Here is a 5,662-nt window from a genome sequence, read left to right as displayed (position 1 = left end):
GCGTTCGCCAAGCACCTCGACCCCTTACCTGCACCCCCTTCCCCCGCCTAGTCTAAACTCTGAGTTCCAGATTTCGCACTGTTGCCTTCACCTGGGGGACTTTGTTCCAGCCACCTCAGCGAGCGTGACCCTCAGTGTCCCCACATGGAAGAAGGGCTCAGAAACTCTCGGCGGCTGGGAGGACCTGAAGGGCCTCGGTACAACACTGCAAAGAGGCAGGCCAGCTGGGCCCCAGGCTCCACTGACCTGCTGGCACTTAAACCGGCGACTACAGGTCCTTAGCCACATGGTTTCCAGCCCCCAGCTTTGAGACTAAGTTTGTCAATTTTCTCAGCCCACACAGCTGCCTGTGACCTCAACCACTACCTAGACCTCTCTGAACCCAGCCTCCTCGTCTCTTGAAAGGGTTAACCCCTGGCTGTTGATTGGGAGACATAGAGAGCCCCTTGTCATGCCCTCAGCAAGGGCCCACCCAACAGCTGGTGAACAGCCTGCAAGTTGTAGCTCAAAACATGAATTACTGTGACTCAACTCCTACCCAGGGTTGGCATCCCATGGTCTGGTACCCACTCACCCTGTTTGGCAGACTAGGTGCCTGTACCTGCTAAGAGGCCCTGTGGGAAGCGGGCAGTTGGCAAGGGACTACCTCCCAGGCCCTTTCCCCTAACCAGGGGCTCAAAACCCACCCCAAAACCTACACAAGCAAAATCCAGTACTGCCAGAGCAAACACTGTCCCCAGAGCAGCCCAGTGGGCCCTGCAGGCCTGCACAGAGCCCCCTCCTCTCAATCAACTTAAGAGTCCCAGAGTCAGGCCCAAAAAGAGTCAGGACCCTGGAATTCTGTTCTTCCATCCATCTGTCACTCTCTGTTTGCCATCTTCTGTCTTTGGCTATTTATTGTAGTAAAATTCACATAGGGTTAGCAGGCAGCCTGGGGTGATAGAAGACACCTGTGTCACTCACCTGGGCAACTCACTATCCTCTGATATGGTTCCCTTCCCTGAAGCAGGTTCCTGAAGCCTGGAGGAGAGATAATAGATGGAGATCTGGCCTCACAGCAGCCTGCTGAGCCCAAAGCCAAGACAGCTTTCCAGGAGATAAAGTGGAGACATGTTGCCAGTCTTCTGTTATCTGAGCCGGAGACGCAGGCAAGGCAGCCATGCCCCGGGAGCCCTGCCAGGGCTGTTATCACAGACACGATGCACATCACCCACCAGGAATTTGGGGCCCGGATCTGGCTGAGATGCAGTTGGAGGAAGTTCCAGGCTGATAAAGTCTGAGTCAGAATGCTCAGAGTGGGCAGCAAAGTTATTCACATCAGTGACACTCTCACCAGCCCCTGGGCATCGTGGCACCAGGGCTGGCAGGTATGGGGCTCACCTCACCACCTGGCAACCCAGATGGGGAGGAGAAGGCTCACTGGGCTTCTTGGGTCTGCATCCTTGCCGAGTAGCCTTGGGGAGGTCACTGCACCTCCCCTGGCATCTGCGAAATGAGAATAACAATAATAATCACCCCATATAACAATGACATGGGGTTTAGAAGCAGGGACTCTGTAGCCAGGTGGCTTTGGTTTAAAGCCACATCCCCCTGGGTGACATTGAGCCTTAGTGGCCTCCTCTAAAATAGTTTCTGCCTCATAGGATTGTTTTGAAGATGTTTAGAGCAGAGTCTGGCACATGATAAGCCCTGGATTAAATGTATATTGTTGTTGTTGTTATTGTTGTTGTTTTATCTTCACCCAGATTAAACCAACTTGAGTCAGCAACACCACCCAAAAAATCCCTGCACACCTGGGTGCAGACAGCATGGGGGCTGCCCTCTCCTTGAATGGTGGTCCCGGACTCCCCACCAGAACTTCCCCTGCTGCTGCCTCTGAGGGCTGATATGGCATCCCTCCCTCCAGGAGCGGGCTCTGCACTGGGCCTGCTTCCTCATAGCTCTTGCCTCCCATTGAGCATCTGTTGCAGGCACACTGACTGGACAGAAGGGGCAGCTGTCTCTCCTGCGCTGCAAAGGACACTAGGAAATAAGTGGGCCCAGCAAAACTCTGGAATATTCCACAGTATGGGAAAGATATTTCAAAATGATGGGCAGTGATTTGCAGACAGAGGTGGGGCACCACCTGCCATCCTGCTCCTCAACAAACCCTGGCAGCACCACCCAGACCCAGGCTTTAGAATGTGGCCATCCTTGGAATCATCTGGGACCTTTTTTGGAGACATCAACATCTACACTCGACTCCAGAACCATTAAACCTGAGTCTCCAGAGGGGTGCAGCTGGGCATTAATGGCTTTTAGAGTCCCCGTTGACTATAAGGTGCTACCAAGTTTGGAAGCACACTTATTCAAGTCCTCCCTCTGTCCTCCTAGCTTGTCCCTCCCCAAGGGGTGAAGGGTCTGTGAGAACAAGGGCATGTGCCCACCTGGACTCGTGATGCCTCATTCCAGTTCCTGGAATTCCCTACAGTGGAAGGAAAAGGGCTCTAATAAATCTAGCAAGTTCAGTGTCTGAAAGTAACTCACAGGGTGATCTGATCATCAATTCCCAATTGGACAGGTCATGGGGAGTAGGCCTATAACTTCTTTAGTAACAGGCTTATCTTTTCCTTAAGCAAGCTTTGTCCATTGTTTCTGTGCATCTAGGTTAACACTCCTTTGCAATGCCTCTTTTTCAGACCCCTCAGAAGCATAACCTCCGTCAAGATAGCACATGAACTACCAAGCAAAATAGAGATAGACTCGTAGATAGAGAGCAGGCAGACAGCTCTGGAGGGGAAGTGGGTTGGGCGGGGGGCATGGAGGGATTGAGCAAAAAGAAAAAAGAAAAAAAAGAGAATTCATAGATGTGGACAACAGTGTGGTGATTGTGGGGGAGGAGGGTAGAGGTGGAAGAGGGTACAGGAGGGATAAATGATGATGGAAAAATAAAATAAAGCACATCATCTTGTTAACTACTCTGCAACTTAGTCCCCACCTTGCTTTTTCTCACCTCCATGTAGTCTTCCTTAGTTCCCTCATAAATCCCAAATGCATAAAAGAAACTACAAGCTATCATCGTGGGGAGTATTTGAGATCTTGCTCTCCGGCATATGTTGTCAGTTATAAAAATTCTCTACATGTTTGGACGTCACTTACGTTTCTTACATTGACACTGCTCAAACTGCCCTGAGCCCAGGGTCTATGTGGGCCTCTTCCCCGTCCCTCCCCTCAGGAGTAGGCGGCACCACTGTGGACACACCCCAGGCCTGAGGGGTGGCCAAAGGCTGCTGATGGCTAGTGGTGTGAATGGAGCTCAGACATGTGGGCACACAGTCAGTCCTTAGAAACTAGGTCTGGCCCTCTCTGGTCTGAATACCACCCACCTCTCCAGCCTCTTTATCCACACACACTCCTGTCCTTAACCCCCAGCATCCTACTCTTCAACCCACAAAGAAGCTGATTATACACCAGGAACTTCCCCACCTCCCTGCCTTTCCACCCACCATGGATGCTGTCCCACTTAGGGCAGAAACTACTTACCTCCCACGATTCATGTCAGAAACATAACTATAGGAACTGTGCACAGACCCAGGACTGCCCAGCTGAGACTACATTTCCAGTCTCCCTGGAAGCCATTGAACAGGAGCAGAAGTGATGTAGCCTGCCCCTTCCCACTGGCTAAAGCGAGGACCTGGTTGTGGATCCGGGGCTTGAGTAGCCACCTAGTAGACTCCTGGGTGGAAGGATTCCCTGAGCCTCATGAAGCCATCATACCTCTCCTGGACCTTCACATGAAAGAGAAATAAGCTTTCAAATATGCTGAGCCATTGTCTTTTAGGGCCTCTTTGATATAGCAACTTAAATTATACCTAACTATTAACTTCCATCCCCCACTTCAGTTAGCTATCCACCCACTTCATTTAGCTATCTCAAAAGTTCTACTAAGCAGTTGTAGCACACATCTTGCACCCATCGGCACAAGAGCTCGGGTTCAGAACCCTCGGGAAGACTGGTGCAGTCTACACCTGTGGCTTCCACACATCCGAGTCCCCTGCTGCAGCTACCGGCCTGAGTCTCCTCTGCAGAACCCTCTTCTCTCCCTTCTGGATCTATGTGGTTCCTTCAATGGAGCTTATCCTCCCCTCCTCCTGGGGGTGGCCTGCTAGAGTATTCCAGGGAAGGGCTTGTGACTCAAGAGAGGGCATCTCTTTATTTAAGGCCCACTGTGGGTATGAGCCTGTGGCTTGCAGGCTACCTCCTAGGGCAGGGGTGGGCAACCCCTGGCACGCGTGCCAAACATGGCACGCCAGTAACTTTTGCTGGCACGCGAAACCCTCTCTTATAATCTTCCATTTACAATTTTTTTCTTAATATCGACTTTTTTATTTTTTAGATAAATTCAGTGTAGGTGCATCTTAGATAAATAAATAATTTTACATAACAAGTTATCTTAAAGACCACAGACATGGATTGATGAGAGAGGGGAAGAGCAATTTCTATGCCTCTGCCTTAACTCTCCCTGCCTTCCTAGATCCGACCAGTGTTTTGGTTTCATCCACATACGCTTGTGAATCTTTGTTCTCAGTGATGAATTTTGTTAAGTCTCGTAATAGGAGTAGCTTGATGGATGAAAGTAGTAGCTCGTGCATATCTCTGAAGGTCACGAAATATAAACCTGATGTAAAATCTCTGTCATCAGTGATGCAGCAGCAAAAGTCCCACTGATAATATCAAACGGAGTCATAAAGTTTTCTGTCGGACTATCAGTGTACATGTATACATTAAAAAATAAATGTATTTTTCATCATCATATACGGTGTTTTTGTCGCTCGAATGAATTTTTTATTATTTCTTCAAGGTTCTTCACATATGTACACCTTAAGAGATATCAAGTAGGCGTAACCCGTTTCTCAAAAAATTAGGGTTGGCACGCAGAAGAATTTTGAGTCAGAGATTTTGCTGGTTTTGGCACGCACTCACAAAAAGGTTGCCCACCCCTGTCCTAGGGAAACCTGCAGAGAATGAAGCCAGTTCAAAGGAAAGCAGAGCTGAGAGGAAGAGGAGGGGGAGGGGAGGGGGAGGGAAGGAGAGGGGAAGGAGGAGGGGCGAGATGGAAGGAGAGCTTTCTGATGACCTAACATTTAAGCGCCTGATTATAGCTTGGCTGGAACCCCACCCCTAGATTTTTCAGTTACAAGGGCCAATAAATTCTCTACAGGTTTGGAGTTTTATTATTCACACCTGAGAGTCTTTGCTAATTTGTTTCATTGATGCAACATTACCTACCGAATCTGGAGCCTGCACTTCCCAGGCCCTGTTTGGACACAGGTGAGCTATCAAGGGTCAGCGCTTATGATGCCCAGACTCTCCCGAGAGTGTCTTGCCTTAAATAAATGGGACAACGATTGGAATGAAAAATAAACTCCTGTTTGTTAATGCCCAGCATTTTAATAGACACCCTACATTGATTAATCCATTTAATTCTAAAAACAATCCTAGAGGTGCTAGATATTATTACTCCACTTCACAGACAAAGAAACTGAGGTTCAGTGACATAGAGGGCCCCAGCCCAGAGCAGTGTGACTGCAGAGTCTCCACGCTTTTCCCTGCCCTTGCAGAGGAAGGAATGGAGTACACTGTAGGAGGCAGCGGGTTTACCATGCCCGGGGTTTGTGAACAG

At 49.4% G+C, this 5,662-nt stretch overlaps 1 protein-coding gene across 4 annotated transcripts in view; it reads right to left on the bottom strand.

Moving 5' to 3' along the window:
- Positions 1-1,138, bottom strand: part of FBLN2 (fibulin 2) — a 102,750-nt gene extending 101,612 nt beyond the window's left edge. For 3 of the 4 annotated variants that reach the window (XM_006085763.3, XM_014453175.2, XM_023751447.1), the window contains exon 1: positions 964-1,138. The gene's annotated coding sequence lies outside the window, so the exon portion shown is untranslated. The remainder of the gene's footprint in view (positions 1-963) is intronic. The other variant, XM_023751446.1, reaches the window with a different exon arrangement.
- Between the last annotated feature and the right edge of the window lie 4,524 nt (positions 1,139-5,662).

The sequence above is a fragment of the Myotis lucifugus genome, unplaced genomic scaffold (assembly GCF_000147115.1).
Source record: "Myotis lucifugus unplaced genomic scaffold, Myoluc2.0 scaffold_21, whole genome shotgun sequence".
NCBI classification, from domain to species: domain Eukaryota; kingdom Metazoa; phylum Chordata; class Mammalia; order Chiroptera; family Vespertilionidae; genus Myotis; species Myotis lucifugus.
The sequence above is the reverse complement of the archived record's forward strand: the minus strand, read 5'-3'. Positions and strand labels throughout refer to the sequence as shown.